This window comes from Rhineura floridana, chromosome 2, assembly GCF_030035675.1.
Source record: "Rhineura floridana isolate rRhiFlo1 chromosome 2, rRhiFlo1.hap2, whole genome shotgun sequence".
NCBI lineage: Eukaryota > Metazoa > Chordata > Lepidosauria > Squamata > Rhineuridae > Rhineura > Rhineura floridana.
Genome location: NC_084481.1, coordinates 34659114 through 34686625, shown reverse-complemented (window position 1 = coordinate 34686625; position 27512 = coordinate 34659114). Strand labels below are relative to the sequence as shown.

Below are 27512 nucleotides of genomic sequence, written 5' to 3'. Positions count from 1 at the left end.
CAGGCCCAGGGACAAATGCAGCCTACCAGGCCTCTCTGTCTGACCCTTAGGATTCTTCCCAGGTCACACCCCTTGGTGTGTGAAGATAATAATAATAATTCCATTTATAGACCGCTTACTATCTAAAAGATCTCAAAGCAGATTACAATACAAAAGGCACAATAAAAACATATAAAATTAATTTACAAGGCAAAATACCTAAGCAATATCCATATACATAAACATATAGACACAGTATAAAAGTCAGAATTCACCAAGGGAAGTCCGTAAGCCACCCTCCCCACTCTATGAAAGTGTCAGAAAACTGAAATTATGTTGACCATGGAGGAGGGCGACAAGCAGGTAAAAGGTTATCACTCCCCTGGTGCGACTTGCTGCCATTTCTCTTGCCTCTCCTTCCTCCCGGGGGCGTGCAGTGGGAGGCCCACTGGCTGTGAGACTCCAGGACTCAAGCCTCGGCAGGCCTGTATGTCCATTGTTCTGAAGGCGGCGCATCTCTCTGGGAGGCAGGTTGTGATCAGAGAGCAGGATGGGCTTTAGCTGGGGGCTAAAGAGGGTGGCCATCGTGTTGATGGGGGACTGCATGTGACCCCCACAATAGGGGGTTACACAGTGCTCTTTTAGTTATGTTGTCATGGGATACACCAGTGCACTCACATAAACAGCCAGGTCAATGCCAGCATAAGGAATGATGCCCCAAATATTGGGAATATAACCTTTGTAAAAGGCCTTCACATCTTCTCTTCTTAAGATATTCTTAGCACAGTCAAACATTCTAGAGTATTGTCCTGTTTTACCCACAGCCAGTCTGGTCTTTCATACTTCTGTGGGGTAAATAGAAGTCTGTGCAGTCGCCCCAGCCAGGGAACCAGATATAAACCTTTCCACAGTGCCAATCTTTCCCTCTTCGTTGACAAACATCTTATACCATTTTATGCCCAGAACTTTAATTGCTGTTTCAGGTGCTATTTTAACAACATTGACACCATTTCCTTTCCAAAGCAAATGGACTCCTTCTTTCACCATCTGTTGCAGGCCAACTCTTATGTTCATTTTTCCCTTCGAGCTATGGACCTGCATCATGATTTTAAGGCGGTCCAGTGGGGCTGTTCCTGTTCGAGATACAGCACCAGCAACTCCTCTTGACAAAAGCTGCCTCCACCACTGTCCAGTCTTTTTCTCTTCTTCTGTGAACTCATCGGGGATAGTTAAACTATCTCCTATGTCCAATACTGTGGAATGTTTCCAGTATCGGATGATTCCTTGAATGTCTGCAGCTGGATTGAATAAAAAATGGTCCTGCCACTCATTCCAGTCCACTGACATTGTCCCATCAGCATCTATGCTTTGCAGAATCTACTCTGCCTCTTTTTCTGAAACATCGATACCCAAGATCTTGAGGGACTGAACAATTTCTGATGCTTCAATTACTCCATCATTGTTTTTGTCCAGACTTTTAAATGCTATTTTCATTTTCTTCTTATGGTCTTTAAGATGTTGAGCCAGTATATTGGAACTGTGAAAAAGGTGAATTCCATGTTAGGAACTGTAAAAGGAAGCAGGGTATTAACATGCCTACTTTATAAAAACAAAACTCAATTCCAATGGTCCTCCCAACCCTACATTATGCTGCTGCTACCATTCAGTCTCACTTATTCCCTCTGAATCTTTCACTTACCAAGAACCCAGTAACTGTGGAACACAGGTGAGGTACAAAGCCAGTTAGATGCAGATATTATATTTTAAGAAGATATTTACATTTATTTGTTACAAAACTGTTAAGTGCACAAACCTTTCTGGTAACTGTAACTAGATTTTAACTTGTTAATGTCACTTTAACTACCAAAAGCTTATATACAATTTTAAGGAAACGGTTAGTTACCCTATTAAAACCCTCTAGCCAAATTTCCCTTTTATTCTCTCCATCTCATTTAAGCCTCACCAACACTATAACTGAGGACTCTGCTGCAAGCTTCTTTTTCCAACCCTTTACTGACTTACTGAAGCACAGGTTTGTCTTGTGGTTAATGCTCTGGAAATCTCTCTGGTACTTCTACCAGTCATCAGAGACCAACATTCAAAGCTGCTTCTCACTTCTCTGCTCAGCACTGTAAACAGATTCTTCCCTCTTCTCTTCAGCCTCAACCAAGTGATACAGCTATCCCCAGCAAATCTTCAGCCACCAAACCACTCCACCTGCCTCTCAAGTCTTCCTTCTTCTTCCCCAATCCTGTTCCTCTGCTGTTGTCATCTTCTGGCTGAGTCCACAAGCACCAACAATTCCAGCTGTCTCCATCCATCTAACCCCAATCAACTAATGGACTACAACCTGGTAGACCAGGGTTCAAATCCCCACACAGCCATGAAGCTCACTGGGTGACCTTGGGCCAGTCACTGCCTCTCAGCCTCAGAGGAAGGCATTGGTAAACCCCCTTTGAATACCACTTACCATGAAAACCTTTGACTTGAAGGCAGTCCATTCCCTCCCCCACTGGCCACTCTAGTCCAGCCGCACATATATAGAGGGGGGGGGCCTCCATGCAACAGTTAAATTAACTTTCACTGGACCAGACAGAAAACTTCCTATATCAAATACATTACAATGTACATTGCAAAGAAATGGTAGAACACATTGCAAAATACACATTTAATTCAAATAAATGAGATTTCTTTACAGGAACCATTAGGAAAGGGGTTGAAAACCTGCTAATATCATAATTCTGTTACACAAATTATGGTGCAATCGTTCTTGGAATGTTGCATATAGTTCTATTTGCCTCACCTTGAAAAGGATACTGTAAAGCTGGAAAAAATTCAGAAAAGGGTAAGCAAAACTATCAAGGCTCTAGAGTAAGCCCCCTGTGAGAAACGTTTACAACATTTGAGCTTTTAAATTTAAATAAAAGGAGAGTAAGCGGGGCACACAAAGTGTAGAAGATTATGCATGGTGTGGAGAAAGTGGAGAAAGAAAAGTTTTTCTCCCTCTTTCATAATACCAGAATCTGGAGCCATCCAGTGAAATCAAATGTTAGAAGATTCAGGATAGACAATATAAAGTACTTCTTGTTTATTAATTATCTATCAATTTTTTATCCCACCCTTTCTCCCAAAGAACCCCACAAAGTGCATATTTTAACTATAGAATTCCCTCCTACAAGATTTAGTAATGGCCACCAAGATGGCTTAGAAAGAGGATGAGGTAAATTCATTGAGGATAAGGCTATCCATCGTTCGTAGCCAAGACGACTATGTTCTACCTCCACTGGCAGGGACTGTATGCCTCTGGCGGCCAGTTGGTGGGACTTGCAAGTGAGGAGAGTGTTGTTGGGCTCAGGTCTTGCTTGTGGAATTCCCGTGGGCAATTGGGTAGTCACTGTGAGAACAGGATACTGTACTATATAGGCTCTTCTCACGTTCTTATGAATGTCTGAAAACTTTCACACTGTATATCCACATACTGCTTTTACTGCCCATTTTAAATGCAGTCCTGTCTACTTTTTTATTTTGTTTTACAACAGCATTGTCTGTATTAATTGCTGAAATTATAATTATATAAGATGTTATTTTCTGCCTGTTTATTATCTACACAAACAGTATCAAATATGAGGGGAAGAACAGAGCTGTTGCGATAGGCCTCTGTGATTCCTTCCCCCGCACACCCACAGAGAGAGAGAGAGAGTGAGAGTGAGTTTTGCAATTGCTGACATTAGCATTCCCTTGAGTAAGTTAAGATTGCCAAAAGAACAGGACAGCACTGGACCATGAAGAAGGTGAAAAACAGAGATTCCACTTACTTACAACTCTGCTGAAATCCAAAAATGTGACTAGAACACAGTCTGAAAGGAAACTCATGATGGTAGTTAGGGATGAGTGAGAATTTAGATTCAGTTTGCATTTCAAGCAGAATTTATCAAATTCGCACTTTCCGAATCAATATGAGAACCAAACCTCAGCCATCCTTAGAAATTGACATTTATTAGAATTTTGAGATGCAGTTCACCAACTAAACAATATTTACTAAAATGCATATATTAGGGGAAAGTGTGCATAAAAATGAATAGATGAGTGAAAATAACATGCAAAAATGCATTAGATTATGAGAAACGGCTTGCAAAAGTGTGCTTTTGTCAAAACTGTCTATAAAATGTGTTTATTAGGAGAAATGTGCACTAAAATGCTGGAAAATTTTTATGAGGATTTTTTTTTAAAAAAAATTCAAGTTGCTGCAAAAATTGGGGGAACTGAATTTAAAATTGGAAAAATGAAAAAGCGACCGAAATGGATACATCTTTCCATCCTTAATGGTGGTAGTGGTAGCAGGGTTATTGCTGAGATAGTGGACTTGTGAAATCGGCTGCATTTCTCTACAGTAATAAATGAAACTAAAGACTGAAATACAGTTCTTGAGAGATGGGTTTCAGGTCACAGGAAAGTTTCTAATGCTTTACTGACACCATGTGACAACACACATTTAAAAAGACAGCATAATTTTGTGAAGTCAACTTTCAGGGAACAGGGAAAATCAAACAATGGTCTGATCTGCACATTGGTCCAGGAGGCTTATATCAGGTGAGTCAACTCTAGAATGTTAACTCAGGTGGGTTCCTTCTTCATCTTTAGGGGATGATACTAAATCATGATGTAAAGTTGTTCCATTTGGGTGTTCAGTCCCAAATTTCAAAGGAAATGCCACTGGGTTGCTAATGGTAGCTGAAGCGGTAGCAAGGCTTTTTTTCTGGTTAAAAAGAAAAAAACTTCAGTCTCCTCATCTTTTAATGTCAGCCAACCCCCATCCAAAGTTCTTTAGTGTCGCTCCAAGATTAATCCAATAATCAGTGGCATTTTTGTCCCACCCTTCCCCAAAGTACCAGATCCTGATGGGCTGAATACTTTGGCCCAATGCTATTTTGATCAGGCAGCTAGAATTACCGCAGAAGGGGGAAGAGGTACTGCATTGATTTTCTTTCATCTCTGAAATTTCGACTCCAGTGCACTGCAAGAATCCCACGCTTTTGCAAAGAGACAGTTATCAATTGTGACCCTGAATTAGAGTTGGTTGATCAATATTTCAAAAAGTAAGGGACTCTTGGAGGTGTGGCATCTTAAATAAGAGACATCCATTATATTCTGTGGAAATGGGATAAGTGGAAATAAGGGACATCCATTATATGTTACATGTGACTGAAGTAAAGAATGCCCTATTAGGGGCTCTGTTATACCTCACTGCCTTTTTCAGCAATAGTATTTGATTGCAGAATATTTAAATCCAGTTCTACTGAATAACAGTGGCTTCATTTTTATAAATAGAAACAGAGAAATATATTTAGCTATAGAAATGTTCCCATCAAGAATTTCTGATGTGGGCTCAAAGAGCAATTTTCCCAGCAGACACACAGCCCAAGATTATATGCTTGGTAATGAAATGTATTTATTTAACAAAATTTGTATGCTGCTTGATTGTCAGAAAACCTCTAAGTGGTTTACAGGCTTTGGCCTGGAGCCTTCCAGGTCTTTTGTGTTCCTGAGAAATCATTAGAGTCTCACATGTGGGTTTGTTGCTTTCACACCTCAAGGTCTGAAGACTGTGCCTTTAAGCTATTCTATCTAGTTGTGAGGTCCTCCCCTTTAAACCCAGACATATGTCTGAAATACTGGTGTTTGGGGATTATTTGAAGGGGTGATACCTTTATTTATTTATTATTTCATTCCCAGCCAGCTACTTTTCTCCAAGCAGTGCAACTATGAGTAGTGTACATAGATTCCCCCACTCTGGTTTTTTTTTCTTACAATGACATTGTGATACATATTATGCTGAGATACAGTGACAGGCCCAAAATCACTTAAGGAGCTTCATGGCTGAGTGGACATTGAAATTGGTCTCCCTGATCCTATTGGTCAGCCTCAAGAGATTATTGATAAAGCCTGAAACACCATAATGTTGAAGCAAGGATTCACCAAACGGATGCCTCCAGACTGACCAGTGTGAGGGCATGGAAAAGAGACCTCTCTTGAGGAATGGTAGCATGTGTTCCTCAAAGGCTTGAGGAGTGTTGCTGTTAGCTTCCTAAACTCCTATAAAATGGTTTGGCTGGGAGAAGTAGGGGTCAGGCATTGCCCAATCTGATGACTGACACCACAGTAGGGTCACTCAACAAGGATGACAGCAGGATGTAAATATCCTAGCTTTCTCCTTCAAAATGGAATCCACACTGCTGAGGAAGGGAGGGAGGCATTTGGGAAGGTGGACAATTCTGCTCTTAGCAGAAGACACAGGAGCAAAATTGCTGCAGGTCATGCGTGTTGCTGGTCAGGAACAAAAATCAGGCAAGTGAATATGATTGGCATTTACTCTTGTTGTTTTTAGTCTACAACTTATACATAATTAATTACTGCCCCCATTTTTCTGACATTTTCTTTGCATTGAAATGAATGGTGTGGAGTTAAATAATTGATGATGATGATTTATTAAATTTATATCCCACACTTCCTTTCAGGGGGGGCCCAGGGCAGCAAACAAATGACAAAACACTAAAAACATCTATCAAAGATATGAAAACAAAACATCTTAAAAACATCATAAGGTCACCCAACAAGAATGTCATTAATTATGTAATTAATTATGTTAAATTCAGCCATAGTGGACAGTGAGATGAATAAGGTAATTTTCAGTGGAAGCTGAACCACCACAGACCGGAAACAGCACTGAACAAATACAGTTTGGAACAGGAATCACTGATTTCTTACATCCTTATTAGGCATAGACCAGTTGATGCCTATTGCAGATTTGCAGTTGCATTGTTAATAATGGAATTGTGGACCTGTTTCATCCCACTTATATTTGCCTCATGTCTTTGCCTTGTTGCTCCCCAACTCCCAATAATCTGATTATGTTTTAGCCATTGTTATATTAGGATGACATAATCCCAAGAGCGGAGCCCAGGCACTGAACATACGTTCTGTGCCTACTAAGTTCTGATTGAAATTCATTAGACCGCTTGAGGACCAGAGTCATTACTGAGAATTCTCAAACTCTTTTCTCAAGAAAATACAGCTTCAGGGATTCAGCAGTAGGCTCTGAATTATGATTCCTTTGGAATGTAGAAGCTTGAACTTTCTACTTACACTCCGGCCCGTAAGAAATCCTTTATCAAGTCCTGCAACCTCTTTGTACATAAATAATAGAAGCTGACATAGCTCCCTGCCTCTATTATCTTTCTCTTTCTTCTGCTTCTGTGTTATACCATTCTCTTGTTCTCTCAGTCTCAGTTAGATTTGACCGGGCCTCCTAGGCACCTCTGCATTACAAATAATGAATAATAAATAATAATATTAATTTCAGTTCATTAATGATTAATGCAGCTACATTAAAATGCCTAGCGGCTGTGCAATGGCCAGTCTGATTCATCTTTGAGTGTATGCTGGCAAACAGCTCTTCTGAAATGTTGGTATTGCAAATATAAGCCAGCGTTGTTGTCTGCTGCAATCCCATAGGACATATTGACATGAAAAGCAATGGAATGAAGGAAATTAGCCTGAGTAGAATTTCCAGTTCCTATGTTAAAAGCAATTAGTTATTAGTTGTTGTTGTTTTACAAGTGCTTTGCGTTGCCTGTGAATGACATACTTCCAACCTGATCCAGTGATCCGACGCAGGCACAGGAGCTTTGGATGTATACAAGCATTCCACTCCCTACAAAATTTTCCCCATTGCTTTCAGTGGAGGCATCAACTCCAAAGGCACAATTGGTTAAAGTGCCCTGCCAATACCATATTAGGGAATGGGATACACTGACAACACACATTTGTGGTTCAGAAGCATTGGGTTCAGCAGGAGCTGACAAACTATTGGCAGTGAGAATGTGTAGATCCCTGAGGCACTTTTTGTGTCACCTGAACACCCATGATAGTATTTTCATTATAAAAATTAGGGCACAGTCCATTGTGATGCTGAAGAATCAGAAACAACTTAAAACTAGCTATTGACTGACTGATTCATTTGCATGTCTACCCCTCTCTTCAGCTCTGAAGGAGCTTAAGTCCAGTGGATTGTATCCAGTGCTGAGCATGCACAAGTAGAATGGATTTCTGCTAGTGCAATGGGACTTTACCACCTCCTCCTCCTCCTGTAACTCCCTATGCACCCTCAAAATCTACTTCAGAGAGTTGGGGGACAGTTATCATTTGAGACCCTGAATTAGAGTTGATGGATTTCAAAAAGCAAGGGCTCTTGGAGGTGTGGTATCTGAAATAGGAGACATCCATTACGTTCCCTGGAAATGGGGCAAGTGGAAATAAGTGACATCTGTTACATGACATGTTACTGGAGTAAAGAATGCCCTGTTAGGGGCTCTGCTGAATCTCACTGCCTTTTTCAGCAATAGTATTTCATTGCAGAACATTTCAGTCCAGGTGTAATACTGAATAACAGTGGTTTTATTTTATTTATTTATATCCCACCTGTCCTCCAAGGAGCTCAGGGTAGCATACAAACATTTTATCCTCACAACTCTGTCAGATGCAGTAGGTTAGGCTGAGAGACGGTGACTGGCCCAAGGTCACACGGTGAGCTTCATTGCCGAGCTGAGATTTGAACCCCGGTGCCCCAGGTTTCAGTCCAATACTCTAATCAGTACACCACACTGGCCCTACAAGTAGAAACACATAGACATATTTAGTTATAGATATATCCTCATCAAGAATTTCTGGTGTAGGCTCAAGTGCAAGTTTTTCACCAGACGCACAGCCCAAGATTGATTCCTAAAGTAGTTTGCAAGTGAAATCTATTAAATGGTACAATATTTTAGGGATATGTGGAGGTGTTTATGAGGGTCTCTTCTGATCCCTGGTAACTGATGTCTTTCTTTTCCCTTCATACAAAGGGGGTAGAAGAAGCTATAGATGGGCTCAGGGGCTGACTGATTATGAACATGCCAACTGAGAAAAGCAGCCTTCCATCTATGGGCAACACAATTACCTTGATTATCTGGCATTCAGTGTTGCCTTCAGGATTCAACAAGCTGCTCACAGTGTTGTTAAACCATCGTTCTTATTTCCTGCGTTTAGGCCTGAGCTGTGAGCACTGTTGCTTATGTAGCCAAAATGCATTATTTATTATTGATTTCAGCAGTTTATATACCGCTTAACACTCTAAATGGTGTACAGTAACCTTAAAAAGACACAATAAAGATAAAATCAGTTAAAACTAACTATAAAAAATCAGAAAAGTTTGTTAAAATACCTGCTGAAATGAAAAGGTTGGTGGAGTGCTGTAGCTCAGTTGTTAGAGCATCTGCTTTGCACGCAAGAGGTCCCAGGTTCAATCCCTGGCATCTCCAGCAAGAGCTGGGAGACCTCAGTCTGAAACCCTGAAGAGCCACTGCCAGTCAGTGTAGATAATACTGAACTAGATGAACCAGTGGTTTGACTCGGTATAAGGCAGCTGACTATGTCCCTATGTACTAGGCACCGGAGGTTTAAGAGGAAGGGGAGGCTGTCTGATCTCAACTTGGAGGGAGTTCCGCAGAATTGAGCCCACAATAATGAACACACAGCTCCTGCTGGATACAACCCATAGGGGGGGCACTAATTGTGACTCACCCAAAGACCTTAGAGATTGGGCAGGGACAGGCCTGGCTCTAGCAGTAGGCCAGATGGGATGCTGGCCAAGGGCCCAGAAACTCAGAAGGGCCCATTACTGGCCCCAGCCCAACCCTGCTAGCAGATCTTGTTTATGGATGTTGCTATAATTTCAAATATTGTTTACATACTTTGCCTGCACAAAAATGTTATGTTTTTATGTCCCAAAAAGGAAGTATGAAATGAGTTTGTAAGCTTAATTTTAGATGTGTGGGAGTGTTATATCCATTCAGTGATGAAATGGGACTGATCATTTCAAAAAGTCAAAATGTTGTATTGTTTTTCTTTGACAATAAGGGATTGCCATATTGGTCAAGATTTGTTTTACTTTAAAGGGCTGCAGTCAAGAGGGAAGAGTGTGGTTTGAGGAGGAAAGCAAGGGAACCAGGGGCCCCCTGGTAGCCTGTGTCCAAGGACCCCCAGAAACCTGGAGCCAGCCCTGGAAAGGGATAAAAGGGATCAGACAGTTCTTAAGGTATCCTGGACCCAAATTGTTAAGAGCATTGTAAATTAAGGTTAGAACCATAAACTTGGCCTTGTAACATATAGGCAGCCATTGCAAGGCATTAAGCATCAGAGTTATGTGCTGGTGGTAGTCTCTGTTCAACCATCAACATTGTAGCTGCAGCATTTTGCACCAGCTAGAGCTTCCAGACCAGGCCCAAGGCCCTGGTACCAATCATGCAGAAGAGGGAGGCGTAAGCATACTTGAGGGGATCCCTATGACTTGCATTAATACAAAACAACTTTTAAAAAGGAAACTAGGGGGAGGAGAACACAAAAACAGCACAAAGTATGCTTAGTGGTCCCAGAATGCTGACTGACTTGGGGGGGGGAAGAGATGGGGAGTGGAATGAGATTGCTGGAATCCTGAACAGTAGACTTCCCCACTGCAACATTTGTTTTTGTATTTTTCTAATGCATTTTAAAATAAAAGTTGCATGTTATCACTTTCCAGTTCAATCCAACAAAACATTTAAGTGAAGTCTTGTGCAAATCAATTGCAGTTCCTTTCCATTATATTCCTTAAGGATTACAGCCTGAATTTAATGTGCCACAGAAACATGATTTAGACTTGCCACTAAAATTCACTTAGAGTGAAAATGTGGGCATATTTGGAGTCGAAACTGTGTTCTTGAAAACCATCTGTGGAACTCTGAAGGAGACTAAAAGAGTTTTGATAAGACTAGAAGAAGTGGCCTGTGCTTTATCTGTGCATCTCTAGAGTTCCTCTGAATTCTGTGTAAGGCAAAATTGAAGTTGTCAGCTTAACCAATTCTGCTGGGCCAAACACGCCCCCCCCCAAGAAATTTCTGACTTGTGTTGCAGATAACTTCCTCCTACAGAAAGTGGAGGAAGCAACCAGAGGATCAGCTATCCTGGACTGGATTCTAACCAATAGAGATGATTTGGTGGATGAAGTGGCAGTTACGGGAACTCTGAGGGAAAGTGACCACACCTTACTTGAATTCTTGATTTTAACAGAAGCAAAAGCTGAGAGTAGCCATATGCGCACCCTGGACTTCAGGAAAGCTGATTTTAATAAACTCAGAACAATTGTAAGTACAGTTCCATGGCAAGCGACCCTAATGAGAAAAGGAGTCGAAGATGGGTGGCAGTTTCTAAAAAAGGAAATTCTAAAAGCGCAATGGCAAGCAATTCCAACAAGGAAAAAAGAGGGGAAACAGCAGAAGAAGCCAATGTGGGTTCACAAAAAGCTTAGAGATGACCTGAAAACAAAAAAAAAGGATACATACAGGAAGTGGAAAGAAGGCCAGGCCACAAAGGAAGAGTACAGGCAGGTATCACGGAATTGCAGGGATGGTGTCAGGAAGGCTAAAGCTGAGAATGAGCGGAGGCTAGCGAGGGATGCTAAAAGCAACAAAAAAGCTTTCTTCAGGTATGTCCATAGTAAAAGATAGAGAAAAGAAATGGTGGTACAGCTACTGAATGAGGATGGCAAAATAACAGATGACAAAGAAAAGTCAAAAGAGCTCAATTCCTACTTTGGCTCAGATTTCTCCCAAAAAAGAGTCTATGACCCTCCCGGGAAACATGAAATAGAATGGTCAGGATTGGAGCTTGAGATTGATAAACAAATGGTCAAGGAATACCTAATCACTTTGAATGAGTTCAAATCTGCAGGGCTCAATGAAATGCATCCTAGAGTATTGAAGGAACTGGCTGAAGAACACTCAGAACCGCTCTCTATTATCTTTGCAAAATCATGGAGGACCGGTGAAGTGCCGGATGACTGGAGGAGAGCTAATGTTATCCCTATCTTCAAAAAGGGCAAGAAGGAGGAACTGGGGAACTACAGACCAGTCGGCCTAACATCAATCCCTGGAAAAACTCTGGAGCAGATTATGAAGCAGTCAATCTATAAGCACCTTGAAAGCAATGCAGTGATTACTAGGAGCCAACATAGATTTATGAAGAACAAATCCTGCCAAACTAATTCATCTCATTTTTTCATTGGGTAACCTCCCTTGTTGACTGTGGGAATACTGTGGACATAATATATCTCGACTTCAGCAAAGCTTTTGACAAAGTGCCCCATGATATGCTGATTAGCAAGCTAGCTAAATGTGGGCTGGATGGAACAACTATTAGATGGATCCACAGTTGGCTCCAGAATCGTACTCAGAGAGTGCTTATCAATGGTTCCTTCTCAAACTGAGCAGAAGTAACGAGTGGGGTACCACAGGGCTCGGTCCTGGGCCCAGTGCTCTTCAACATTTTTATTAACGACTTGGATGAGGACGTACAAAGCATGCTTATCAAATTTGCAGATGATACAAAATTGGGGGGGATAGCTAATACCATGGAAGACAGAAAAAAAATTCAAAGGGACCTTGATAGGCTGGACCATTGGGCTGAAAACAACAGAATGAAATTCAACAGGGATAAATGCAAAGTTCTACACTTAGGAAAAAGAAACCAAATGCAGAGTTATAAGATGGGGGATACTTAGCTCAGCAGTATGACATGTGAGAAGGATCTTGGAATTGTCATTGATCACAAGCTGAATATGAGGCAACAGTGTGATGTGGCTGCAAAAAAGGGAAATGCTATATTAGGCTGCATTAACAGAAGTATAGTTTCCAAATCACGTGAAGTATTAGTTCCCCTCTATTCAGCACTGGTTAGGCCTCATCTTGAATACTGCGTCCAGTTCTGGTCTCCGCACTTCAAGAAGAATGCAGACAAACTGGAACGGGTTCAGAGGAAGGCAACAAAGATGATCAGGGGACCGGAAACAAAGCCCTATGAGGAGAGACTGAAAGAACTGGGCATGTTTAGCCTGGAGAAGAGAAGACTGAGGGGAGATATGATAGCACTCTTCAAGTACATGAAAGGTTGTCGCATATAGGAGGGCCGGGATCTCTTCTCCATCATCCCAGAGTGCAGGGCATGGAATAATGGGCTCAAGTTGCAGGAGGCCAGATTCGACTGGACATCAGGAAAAACTTCCTAACTGTTAGAGCCATATGACAACGGAACCAATTACCTAGCGAGGTAGTGGGCTCTCCGACACTGGAGGCATTCAAGAGGCAGCTGGACAGCCATCTGTCGGGAATGCTTTGATTTGGATTCCTGCATTGAGCAGGGGGTTGGACTCGATGGCTTTGTAGGCCCCTTCCAAATCTGCTATTCTATGATTCTGTAAGATTTAAGTGAAGTCTGAAGAATTACAATAAGACTAGCCAAATTTCTCAAAGAGATTTTTCCACATTCTAAGGGGGAAAAAGCAGAAGTGGAAAATTGTGTTTAAAAGCTATGCATTAGTGCTTTCTAATCTTGAGCGCTAGCATAAGGTGAAATTATTCATTTAGGGTGAAAACCCAAATCTTATCAGCAAGCTTGGTTACTGTTGCCCATATTTTCTAAACTGATGCCCAGATGATAGAGTATAGAATAAGGCTTATATCTGTTATGTGTGCATCTCAGGGGGATCTTCTAGTATTAGAATGACTAAACTCACAGAATGCATGTGATTTGGGTTAATAATTTAGTGAACACATATTAACAATGGAACGAGTATAAGGCAAAGATGACAGTAACAAAAATAGGACTTTCTGGAGTCGGAAGAAAACTGCTGCTGCTGCTTTTACAATGTGAACAGATTTTGAAGTCAGCAATTTAGATCAATTTTATATTGTGTGTGTGTGTGTTGTAGGAGAAACAGTAGAAATATAAAATAATGGTTGTCTTTGTGAGCAGGCAGCTCTGATGATGTCTGCAATGAAAACTGTGTGGTATACTGCTGAGAAACCCATTTTGTTCCCCCATTCTAAGTGCTATCACTGACAATAAAATTGCCTGAAATATGAAGTAATGGCAGCGTGTTGCTTAATGTGACAGGGAGTATGAGAGGTTTTGGCCTTTAGCATGCTTTAATGGGGTGCTTTAGAAAGTAACTATGCAGCAAGTGACACATCTATTTATTAAACACAATTGCCCCAAAACAAATTTGCCACATTTCTCCTTTCAAGAGAACGCATTATGAGTTTGCTTAATTGTGCAAGCTTTTCTCTCATCTAGACACCTTGACAACCCTTGTCAGCTTTTAAGAGTTGGGCACTTTGGTGTGTCTTGCCTCCCTGTTCAGGGTGTTCTTCTTCTTCTGTGAGGAAAGATAACTCAGGACCGCTTCACACCTAGCTTAAATGTAAAGGCTAGGACCTGTTCATATCACATCAGATGTACACATATTGGGGGCAGCATTGTAGTGCAAGGATGAGAAATCTCGGGCTCAGGAACTAAATGTGACCCTCCAGGCTTCTCCAACTGGCCCCTGAGGACTTATAGGCCATTCCCCTTTCCAGGCCATGCCGTTCACTGCCCCTGTTCCACACCTTCCTCAAGTGTTTTGCCTGGCTGGGATATGTTCTTAAACTATGATAAAGCCTGTGGCTTGCTTGGATGAAGGATGTAGCATGTGTTTTAAATTGTTTTAAATCTTTAAATTGTGTTTTAAATTGTTTTTAAAAGATGTGTTTTTAAATTTGTATATTTGTTTTAATGTTTTTAGTTACTGTAAACCGCCCAGAGAGCTTTGGCTATGGGGCGGTATATAAATACAATAAATAAATAAATAATGTAGAAGGAAATGTGTGTCTGTAGAAGCTTTGGCATGGCTGAGATGTAGCCTATATACAAAGATCAGTGCCACATCCATTCCTCCATCCTCTTTTGCACCACTGGAATGTAGCCCCTGGAAAGTTGTCTGCAAGGGAGTGTGGCCCTCTGGCCAGTAATAGCCAGGCAGGGTGGCATTTCTCACCTGGCTTCCCAATCCTGTGTGTCTCTGCCAGTTACCAAGAGGGGCAGGAGCAAGGCAGTGGGGCCCTCAGCACAGTGCAGGCGCAGTGACAGAGCCAATCTCACACTCCTGATGCTGTCCCTGCACTGCACCAGCTTCCCGCTGCCTTGCTGCCTCCTGGTAATCAGCATCAACTCATGGAAAGCAAAGTGATTAATGCTGCCCCGCATCTGTTGCCATCAGCTTTTACTTGCCTCTAGCTGAAAACAGTTCTTTGTTGTATTGAAGACTCCAGTCCCTGATTGGCATTCCATTAGAACCACTGAGGGCTTCCTTTCCAAAGGTAATTGCAGCTTGGGATGGGGGCAAGATTTTTATCAGGATTGCAGCCTTGTGCTGGGGCCCCCATGCCTTGCTATTATTTTTCTTTAAAATCGGATGAGGTTTATAAAGATGTGTTTAGCACCAAGGTAGCCAACATGGCACTGATGTTGTTGGACTCCAACTCCCATCAGTCCGAGCCAGCATGGCCAGTGGGTAGGGATGAGTTGCAGTCCAACAACATCTGAAGGACACCACATTTAGGTTTAGGGTTATGTCTAGTTTAACCCTTAGCCAAGAGATGAAAATGGCAAAATTCCTCAGAAACATGAGAGTCTTTCCATACCCATATCTTGTCATTTGGTTATCCTTCCTAATTTGACTTTTGGGGGCACTCTTGTGCATTTCATTTGTAAAGTGGGAATCAGTGTCATATTTATTTTATAGCCCACCTTTCCTTCAAGGAGCTGTAGATGGTAGGCATTGCCTCCCCCCTCCATTTTATCTTCATACCACCTGTGAGGTTAGTCTTAAATTTGGTGACTGGCCCAAGGTCACTCACCTAGGATCCTTGAGCCTTGGTGTTCTTGCTTGTTTCACAGACAAAAAAGTTTCATGGACTTCAGCTTATATATTTGTCCGTAACTAATGAAGTTAGACTTGCTTGGTAGTGCTTGCTGTGTACCACACCATTGAATGTGCATTGATTTTGCCAGATGAGCAAGCTTGGGGGGGAACTCACAGCAGATTTTAACTCTTTGTGCTGCAAAAAGTGCTAATCCTTCTGAATGGGTGGCACTTAGTTCCTGCACCCCCTCTGTGAGTCAGTACTGAAGCAGTGATCGCTGTGCTGCTGCCCCTGCCATTTTTGAAGACATAAAACCAAGCCCCTGATGGCTTGTGATAATTAAACTCCCATAACACTTTTCTTAAGAGCAGGGGTGTTAACCCTCACACATTTGCCAAATTCCAAGTCGGGTAATTAAACACCCTCTCTGTTAATCCCCCCCCCCGTGGTGCCAACTGATTGCACTATCCTCTTTTTGCTTTCCTTTTCTAAATTGTGCAGTGTGTCAAATTGGCATGCAGTGTAAAAGCAATTACCATTTTTTCTCCCCTTGTAATGGCTACCTATCATTGGGAAGCACATGCCTGGCATATCCTTTATATGGAACACTTGGGGGAGTAAAAGGCATTGTTTAAGCCCTCATATTAAGTATTTTTAGATAGATGGATAGATGGATAGATGGATAGATGGACAGATGGATAGATGGATAGATAGATATGAAAGCAACAAACAGAACTTCACCCAAACTTGCTCTGGATCTCTATAAGGATTCTGTTAATCACCTAAAAATATATGCACGTGATTGTGATTAACAAAACAGAGGTTTTTATTTTATTACCAAAACGTTTCGGCTTCCACTTTCAGTACAAACATTACTTAGCTTCTGCAAATGAAGCCCCTCTGAGCATTCCATCCTCAAAGCTCTATAACTGCCACCTTGGTAACCGCAATTGTATGTTAGCAGCTGATGAAGGCAGAAGCTGAAACCTTTTGGTAATACAATAAAAACCTCTGCTTTGTTAATCACAATTATGTGCATATATTAAATAGTTCATGATATTGTTTCTCTCTTGGTTTAACAACAAAAAAAGCCCTGTCCACATGACTAAATAGTTACTGGTAAATATCATCAACAACAAAAGACTTGGAGATAGAGCTCAATGGGGCTTATTCCCCAGTAACGTTTTTGTGGTGGTTAAGGTGTTGGACTACGACCTGGAAGACTAGGGTTCAAATCCCCACATAGCCATGAAGCTCACTGGGTGACCTTGGGCCAGTCACCGCCTCTCAGCCTCATGAAAACCCTATTCATAGGGTCGCCATAAGTCGGAATTGACTTGAAGGCAGTACATTTACATTACTGCCATAGAGTAGTAAATTGTAAGGTTGTATTTATGCTCCAGGAAATATTTCAGAACCCACCCTGCCACCGCCAAAAATAAGATCTTTTGCATTCCAAAATTCTTCATTGGATGACATTCAGTTCAGGCCTAATCCTTTTCTCCTTTTTTGCACAGAATCTCAACACCTGACAGTTAATTGACTTAATTGATACAGCTTTGTTACACAGCAAGTGGGCAACTTGCTTTCCATGCAAGAAAATAGATGAAAATAATTCCAACTATAACTTCCTCTATAAACAATACTTTTGATACAGCAACAGCTTTTAAGCATGTGTTTAATTTTATAACAAATACTTTATACATTAATAAAGTATGGAATAGTATTTAGAATGATGAAAACACATCTGGATTATGAAAAGCTCCAAACTGGGTTTTTGTGGGCAACAGCATGGCAAATGAGATTCATTTTCAACTGAAGAATATTGTGGGAAAATATCCCAACTTGGTGTAGAGATTATCAGAAGTGGTGTGACTATCCAGGAAAGTGATCTTTAGGTCCTGATGATAATGAAAACATCTACCCAGTGGGCAACAGCAATGAAAAAGGCAAATTCAGTATGAGGAATTATTATGAAATGGACTAAAAATAAAATTGTCAGAATTATATCACCTTTATATAAACCTACAGCCGTATTCATTCATTCTCTCTGTCATGCAATTACAAGCCTGTTGGCCCCACCCAAATAGGCTTTCTGCGTGATGAACAACCATGGAAGATCAGGCTTCTATATCACATGGGGAGCCTACTCAAGGGGAGCAGGCTCACTGCTGCAGAGAATCATCCATCAACACATGGGAGGGGGAGCACCAGGAACCGTAACAGAGACATGCAGGATGGGATGTGGACAATGAGATCATCCCCCCCCCGCCGCTTACATGATGGTAACTTCATGTGTTGGTAGAGAACAAATGAATAGGGTTTATGGTGTGCTTGCATTTGGGATACTATGTAGAGTCTATCACAAGCATAAGGAAACCTTAAGAGAGAAATGAGCCACTTGCTACCTCGCAGAGACAATGTTCCCTAAATGGAGTATTAGGTCCATTTTGCTGACTGTAGCTGCTGCTTCACTGCCTTCTTCCTTCTCAAGGACATGGCATGGCTCACAAGCACTTTTTCTAAAAAGAAAAAAGAAATGTTGAAAGCAGTCTGTCTTGTGTTTCTTAGCTTCTATCTCTGACTGTATCAACTGCAGTCTTTTTGTCTTGGTGTTAGATGCCTATTGTTGTAACAGAGATTCAGAGGTGCTCTTTGGATTTCACCAACAGTAGGTACACTGGTTATTTTTGAAAGAAACGTAAACTGTTAAACATAGTTCAGGCCGAACAGTCTCTAACTATCATCAGCATTTTAACAGCAATGAAAATAACAAAGGTTCTTCTTCCCCAAACTGCCCTGGGAGGCAAACAGTCTGACCTCCACGTTTAACATATTTATAGACCGCCATCATATAAAATATCAGGGTGGAATACAACAAAAGCTCCACGTACATTAAAACATAAAATACCATAAAACAATACAAAATAATCATAAAAATGACTGGCTTATCTGGAAAAAATGTAAACAACTGAATAGGACTGTCAGACAAGAGACGTCTGAAAATTAGCAGCACAGATGCCTGCCAATTCTCAGCTCCACAGCATGGGACTGGCAACACTTCTAGTTGAAGCCAGTCAGGCTTCTGAAACAGAGGGACACATCACAGTGCTCCTCTGGATGATCTCAGTGTTGAGCTGGGATATAAGGTCTCGGGTGGTCCTTAAAGTATCCTGAACCCAATTTGATCAGGGCTTTGTATACAAGAACCTTGAACCTTATCTGGTAGAAATGCAGGTGTTTTAGCAGAGGTTCCACGTACTGTCAGCTGTCTGCCCCCAGCAGCATTGTAGCCACTGCATTCTGTACTAACTGGACCTTCTTGACCTGGGCCCAAAGGCAACCCCCCATAAAGTGCATTGCAGTAATCCAGACTTGCCACAACACTGTTTTGGTTGCAGCGTTCCTTCAGAATTGGCTTGACAGTCTGTATATTTCAATGCTTGGAAACAGATTTGCTCTCCGCCAGGGCCTACCATTCATAAGAGTGAGGCGTCTGCCTCGGGCAACAGATGCTGGGGCAGGGGGAGGTGCTGCAGAGCAGCAGTTTGGTACTGGAGGATAGAAATGTGTGTGCACTACACAGCCTCCCTGAAAGCCTTAAGCAAGTCTGGTGCCCTCAGGTTAGGGAAGAAAAGATCTGCCAGTCTCAGTTCTCTCAGTTTCTCATTTTCCAGTCTTAAATTCAGTTTTCCATGTTTCTGCAGCAACCAGTGATTTTAAAAAAAAAATCCTCCTGAAAATTATCCAGCATTTTAGTGTAATTTTCTCCTAATGAGCACATTTTATAGGCGGTTTTGAGCAATGTACACATTTTTGCAAGCAATATATCCTAATATAATGCATTTTGTATTATTTTTACTCATATATTCAATTTTTGCATGCTTTCCCCCAACATACGCATTTTTGTAAACATTGTTTGGTTGGCGAACTGCATTACAAAATTCGATGATGTGTGAATTTCGAACAGATTTTGAAGTATGGCTGTGTTTCGGTTCTTGTTTTGGGAAGTGCAGATTTGAAAGATTTGGCTTGAAATGCAAACCAAATCGAATTTCTCACCCATCTCTACCTACGGTGCAGTGGAGAATGCTGTCTTATCACCAGTCTTGAAGTAGTAAGATTCAACCTCTGACATTTCTGTCAGGTTCTGCACATGGAATAAGACAATCATGTTGTCCTTCGCCTCAGACAGCATGGTGTCTTGGTTGGCCTAGCCCTGCTACTGAGAGGAACTACAACAAGGAGTCCTGTGGCATCTTAAGAGAAGTCATTAAGAAAACATTAAGTCTTTAAGGTGCCACAGAGTCATTTTGGGTTTTGCTGTGTATTTCAAAAGAAGCCCAAATATTTTCTTATTAGACACGAAACATTTCTGGGGCATCTTTCTCTCGTCTTTGCTTGAAACCTGTTTGTCACAGCAAATTAATCAATCACTATTCTCCTGGTTAAAGGGGAAGAACATTCTAAGAATGATACCCAGGAATGACTTCTATGGATTACCTAGCCTTTCAGCAACTCAAAACTAGTGAAACAGTAGAGGAAAATTAGTTTTAAAAGATTACAAAGATTCATAACGCACATGAACCTCTCTATGAATTGACCATCTTTTGCTTAATATCCCACGCACTAACACTGGGTGCTGTTTGTCCTTACTTGCAAACCATCTGCTTTGGCTTGAAAACTATAGATCTGCACTTTATGAAATGTTGTTCACTTTTTTATGTGAGCAAAGGTCAGTTCCTAGGAAGAGCAAACAGCCTAGCTTCTCTTTCCACAGGGGGAAGTCATACTTGTCTAAGAAACTGTTCTCTTGGAGATTTAAACGTTTCCCATTTTTTTTCTAAAAAAAGTGAGAGTCACCTTAAAGAGCCACTATAAAGCACCATCAGCAGCCCTAAATTCTTAAACGTAAGGTGCTTACATGCCTACATCTTCAGAAATGAGACAGAGAAGACATAAAGGCTATCCCCAGGTCACATAAATCAGTACTGCAATTAGCGGAGTGGATTTCCTCCACAATTCAACATTAGGAAGGAAGATGGATTTTAAATGACCATGCTTAACATAGGAGTCACATGTCTCCTTTGGCAAAAATGCAGCAGATTAGAAGTACAGAAGGGCCCTGCTTTATGGCGCTTCATTAATGCGGTGGTCTCAATTAGACACAATTAGACAAAAGCCCCACTTGTTCCGCTTTTACGGTGGTTTTTGGGCATCGCACACCATTCTATTCAATGAGCTGCTTTTTGGCGGTTGCTCTTTTCGGCAGGGGTCTGGAACATAACCCGCCGTATGAGTGGGGCCCTACAGTACAGGAAGGTACACTGCAGCTGGGGAGCGGAGATAGGCCAACATAGTGTCCTGCAGTGATGTTTTCACTGTGCCTTAACAATAATCCCTTATCCGGGGTGCTAAAAACCATGAAATAGTTCTGTGGTTCCCCCCCTTTTTATCTCTGTAGACCTGAGTTTTTAGTATTCCCAGACATTATCCTATAGTTATCTATCCACATGCCATTATGCATAATGAGTGCATTTAATTTCCAAAGAGAATTGATGTTGTACATGTAAAAATAAAATCTGTGTTTGGACACAAGTCAATCAAAAGAGTTCAACATTTTTTTACTCCCATGGTTTTTCAAATAGGAAGGATTCAAGCATATAATTGTCTGCCCTCTTAGAATAAATGGGACATAAAAGTGCTTGGGCTGAACAGGTTTGATATGCTCTAAAATAAGTTCCACTGAGTTCAGTGAAAGTGCGTTTAGGATTGCAGCCTATGTTTGACAGGATCTGGCCCACAATTAAAGGGGAAAGAATTGCATAAATTGGTAGAGACTAGATGACAAAAGGTAAGTACCTTTTTGTATAATAGACAATTTATCAATTTTGTTGCACAGAGCACTTAAAAAAACATCAATCAATTCATGGACAATGTCACAATAGCAGAAAAGGAACCCCCATGTCCAAAGGCAGTATTATCTCTGATTACCAGATAATGTGGGATGGCCAGCACCACTTTGGCCTATGCGAACTGGTTGCTGTTGGAAATAGAGAGGTAGATGAGATGGACATTTAGTCAGCTCTAACAAGGAAATCCTTCACAACTTCATACTTCAGATCAGGGGTAAGAAAAACAACAGGAGAATATCAACTCCATCATGGCCTGAAACAGACAGCAATCTTCAGCGCATACTATAGGTAGCTGCCCACAGAGTGGCTGTTCTGATTTAAGCTTGAAGGCAGCTATATTAGTCATTTTGGTGTGTTAAAGATTGCTTGTGCCAGAAGGTAATCATCTATGTATCTTGACTGTGCTTGGAAAAAGCTCTCACGTATTTGCTATTGGACAAGATTTGAAATGGTAAGCCAATGTGATACAGGAATGGAATTGAAATGTCAAGTGAAATTTAAGGTAAAGAGAGAAAAATGACTCCCAACTTGTCTTTAATTTTCTTGGTTGAGGAAAGCTCTTGAAGGTGTTACTGCAAATTTATCTTTATAATTAGAAAGCTTGTTTCGTCTTCTGCTGAACTCAGTGAGCGTTTTGCCACTGACTTCAGTGAAGGCAGACTGGACCCCATTTAAAATCATTAAAAATAATTACCTTCCAACTTCAAGGCTATGTCACACGTAGCCATTTTACAGATAAACAAATGGCTTCCATTTTATTATCTTTTGACTATGTATTTAAATTAATTTGAAAGGAAGGATGCTCATTCCAGTTTTACAGTGTTTTCTTTGCTCCTCCCATCACTAAAAATATGAGATACTCTTGGGGTGGGGATTGCTGAAGCTAACGGAAATATCAGAAAGCTCTGCAATTTGGCCAGATTGCTTTTATACACATGGCTACTTTTCCAGCTATCGTGGTGAAATATTCAGCATGATCTCCTCAGCAATTTTGTTCATTTAAAATGCCGAAGAGCCCTCATCAATGACCCAGCTTTAGACAAACATTGATACAAAATGCTGCATGTTTCCAGAGGTGGTATAAGGTCTGGAAATCTGGGAATTGGGTTGGTTAGAGAGCAGAGCTCAGTCCCAGGTGGGATTCGGCAACCTGGTGCCCTCCAGATGGTACTGGATTCTAACTCCCGTCAGCCCCATCAAGCATGGCCAATAGCCAGAGACAGGTTGTCAGGTCAGGGTGGCCAGCATCCCTAACCCTGAGATTTCAGGGACGGGCCCTAGTGATGTCATGGGGCAGGCCCTAGTGATGTCATTAAGCATCAACCACAGTTGCTTGGAGCACAACACTCAAACAAAAAAACTTCTCTGATTGGATACTAAGATCCAATCTTGGATACTAACATCTTAGCTAGATGAGGGTGTTCCCAGGTCCAACTAAAGTGACAGGATCATTCTTGCCTGCTTAGAGAGCCTGGGTAGGGAACATGCAGTGTAGCCTACTTGCTTCTGGCAAGAAGGGTTTAAGTGCCCTTAGGCCAGACAAGTCACCAGAAGGCCAGTATAAGAAGAAGGGGGCCTAGTGTTGTGGAGATGTTAGATGGGAGCACTTAGGAGTAAGGATGGATGGCCCTGAAGGCTGCAATTCTAAACACACTTACTAAGGGACTAAGTCCCATAGAAATCAACAGGACTTACTTCTGAGTAGATATGGTTAGGATTGTGTTGTTGATAAGGCTTGACTAGGGATCCTCTGCAAAGATATCCATATCAAAGCAGGGTTGGCAACCCCCTGCCTGGAATGCCCTACCTGCTCCAAAAGTCTTTACTCACTTGACCTTTACTGCAGAGAGAAGTTTGAGAAATGAGTAAGAATTAAGAAGATTCTCTAGCCTTTAGTGCCTACCCTTTGAGCTGTTATAAGCTCACATTGACAGCCAAGCCAATTCCAGTGAGTAATAATTGACAGAGAAAACACACGTGGTTTGGTCTACCTTCACAGGCAGTAGACTGGGAACAACAGCAATTGAAGCCACACTTCCCGTATGTGAATTCTCTTATACCACTATTGAGCAAGAAACAAACCATCATGCAAACAACAAGGTGCATCATCAGTAGGTCTAAGAGGGTTGAGCTGAGCACATGGAAACACTACTGTTGCTTCTATGGATTTAAGGGAGTGAGGTCAGAGGTAAATAAAATGCAAATAGAAAAAGAAAAGACTGTGATGATTTTCTAAATGCAATACCATACCAACCACAAGAAGATTCCCTCGAGTAAGGCAGAAAACTCAGCATCTGACAACCAGTCAGGGATCCTAACCAAAACTAAAAAACTCCTGGCAGCTAGTCAGCCGAGGTCATAGAAATCCCCATGTAGCACAACCTGACCTGGGGCTGCAGTTAGTGCAGAATTCTATGGCATGATTGCTAACATGAGTGAGACCCTGTCAGCACATAATATCTCTGCTCTGAAGCCGATTTGCGAAGTTCAAGGTGTGCCTTCCATGTTATAGGTGCCACATAGTGCTTGCTCTGTTCTTGTAATAAATCGATCCTTTATTGTGGCAGTACCTACACTTTGGAACACCTGCCTATTGACATTAGGCAGGCGCCTTCATTGTACTCGTTTCAGTACCCTTTAAAAACATTCTTGTTTAGGCAAGCCTACCCAGGCATGTAGAAGCTATTTTTTATCTGTTTTTAACTCATTATTGGTTTTATTATTTTGACTGTTTTTAAATATCTCTATTTAACTCTTTTTGCCAATAATTTCATTGTTTTGATTCCTTCTGTAAACTGCTTTGAGGTTTTTTTTACATTAAAGCAGTATATAAATGTTGTAAATAAAGTATATAAATAAATTTCACAGTCACTGTAGCCCTTGGGTTTCTTTCCTCTTTTAGGAACAAAGGAATCTGCCTTATACCATCATAGGCCATTTGGTAACATCTAGCTCAGTACCGATGATATGGACTAGCATTGGCTCTTCAGGATTCCAGACAATAGTCTTTTCCAGAGACTGGATTTTGCATGCAAAGCATGTGCCCTACCACTGAGCTACAGCCCTTCCCCTGTTTAAAAAAGTATCTTTTAAAATTATTCTTTTCAATTAACTAATGAATGTGCAGCATACCTAGGGCAGATCCACACCGTTCATTTAAAGCACATTCAAAACACATTTGAAGCACATGAATCCCACCACAGAATCATGGGAACTGCAGTTTGTTAAGGGTGTTGAGAACTATAACTGTGAGGGGGAAACTACACTACCCAGGATTTGTTGGGGGAAGTCATGTTCTTTAAATGCGAGCTGGATGTGCTTTAAATGTATTGTGTGGATCTACTTAATAACTTTGCCTGCATGTAAATCATTTTAATTAATCTTTAAAAATGAAAATCAGCTACAAAGTTTACTGGGTGACCATAGGCTACTCACCATCTCTCAGCCTAATCTGTCCCTCAGAGAGAAAACAAGAGAGGGGGACCCTGACCACCCCAAAGAAGGAGGACACACTTAAAATGACCACTGGTGACCACTGTTGTCCATGTATTGGTAACCTCCAGGCTGGATTACTGTAATGCGCTCTATGTGGGGCTACCATTGAGGTTGGTCTGGAAGCTGCAGCTGGTGCAAAATGCAGTAGTAAGACTGCTCACTGGGGCAGGGTATTGCCAACATGTCACCCCGCTGCTGAAAGAATTGCACTGGCTACTTATTAGCTACTGGGCTAAGTTCAAGGTTCTAGTTTTGGTGTATAAAACCCTATATTGCTTGGGACCAGGATATCTTATCCCTTATATACCCAGTCGATCACTGCACTCTGCAGGTGAGAGCCTCCTGCAGATACCATCTTATCAGGAAGTCTGTTCTGCACAACACAGAAAATGGACCTTTAGGGTAGTGGCACCTACCCTGTGGAATTCCCTCCCCGTAAATATTAAACAGGCGCTATTTCTGTTATCTTTTCAGTGCCTACTGAAGACCTTCCTCTTTCAACAAGCCTTTTAAGTTGAGACCTTATCCCAGTCTGTGTCTGTGTTGGAATAGGTTTTTAGTATGTTTTTAAACCTTTTTTAAAAGTGTTTTTAAATTTGTTTTGTTTTAATATATTTTAAAGTCTGTTTTTATGATGTTTTAGAGTGTTTTAGTGCTTTTGTTTGCCTCCCTGGGCTCCTACTGGGAGGAAGGGCAGGAGTATAAATCGAATAATAAAAAAGTAGAGGAAATAATAACATAGAACCATAGTGTAAAATCAGATACTTATAGGGACATAGTATGAAGAGATATTTATATCAGAATCACTGTCAAATATGCTTATTATTTACACAACCTGTAAATATATTCATAGTGCAATCCTGTGTTTGTTTACTCGGAAGCAAGGTCCCAATGTGTTCGATGGGGCTTACTCAAACAGGGAAGAGTGCAGAGAACTGCAACCTCAAATGATAAGGAAGTTCACTCACTCAACCCAAAATTCAGAATCATGCCAGTTTAAGCTGGTTTGCAACTGTTTTATATTGTTTTATGGTTATTGGGTTTTTAAAGGATTTATTTCTTCTTGTGAGCTGCCTTGGTTTGCAATCAGCAACCCTACCTAACAGGGTTGTTGGAAAGCCTCCATACACACACACTGTAGATGTAAAAATTCATGCACCCATATAATAGTTTATTGTCAAAACCAGTTGGTCATTGCAGAACATTTTTTTTTTAAAAAATCAGTATTAGTTTCTTACAACATGAAAGCAACACCCAAGTAAGCCCTGCCTAATTGCTTTAAAAATAGGAGTGGAGGGGGAAAGAAAGATGTACAACACAAAGACAATACTTTGCTATGTTCACTAAAATTCCCATTGAATTACAGCACAATCCTAACCATGTCTATTCAAAAGTAAGTCCTATTGAATTCAATGGCGTTTACTCCAGGTATGTGGGATTAGCATTGCAGCTTTACTCCAAGAAAAACGAGTATAGGATTAAAGCTTCAACAGCCCAGGAAAATATAAACTTGTTCGACTCCTAATAATTAGAAAAGTATAACACATTGTAATGACATCATAAACTGCATGTACACTTCTTTTAAATTCCTGTTCAAAAATTATTTGAAACATAAAATGTATATGCTATTTTGCAAGTAATTAAAAAATCCTGCATGTACACTTTTATTATAATCATAACTGAAATTGTTTATAGTAAACAATTGCCTACCAAGATCCTGCTGTGATTTTTTTTGTTCTACATCTCCTTACACAGAGAAAAAGGGACTTTTGCTACTGCTGAAAGCTATAAACTTAACTCAGTTTGTGAGATTTTTCAGAGAAGCAGGAAAAGACAACAGTTTTCTGGCCTTGCCATGGATTCTGGCTATTGCCTGGAGGTCAACAAATCCCTTGTCAATCACAACCCTGACTTTACTTATTGGCTACATACCTGAAAGAGGGGGACTAGAGCAGCCAGCTATGAACTCATTTAACAGAAGTTGTGGTGCATATCATTTTTGTGATATACATTTTGGTGTACATCTCTTGAATCAGACCATATAGAAATTTAATTTTTAAAAAAAATGAAAGCTGAGAGTCCGGAGATTGGGGTGACTCACCTGGAGACCTGGAGAGGACTCCAAAAATCTAGAGTCTCTGGGCAAAAACCAGAGACCTGGCAACCCTAGCCAGAGATTATGATCTGGAGGGCATCAGATTAAGGATATCAGATATAGAAATGCTCCCCAAATCAATTAAAACAGCAGGATGCAAACAGATTAATAAAAACCGAGACAAAGCACATTTAAAGCACATTATTTCATCCAAAG

At 41.1% G+C, this 27512-nt stretch overlaps 1 protein-coding gene and 1 pseudogene across 1 annotated transcript in view; one reads left to right on the top strand and one right to left on the bottom strand.

Moving 5' to 3' along the window:
- Positions 1-27512, top strand: part of ZNF804A (zinc finger protein 804A) — a 327887-nt gene that overhangs the window by 276208 nt on the left and 24167 nt on the right. The gene's annotated exons all lie outside the window — the stretch shown is intronic.
- LOC133376069 (mitochondrial adenyl nucleotide antiporter SLC25A24-like) lies at positions 625-19989 on the bottom strand (annotated as a pseudogene).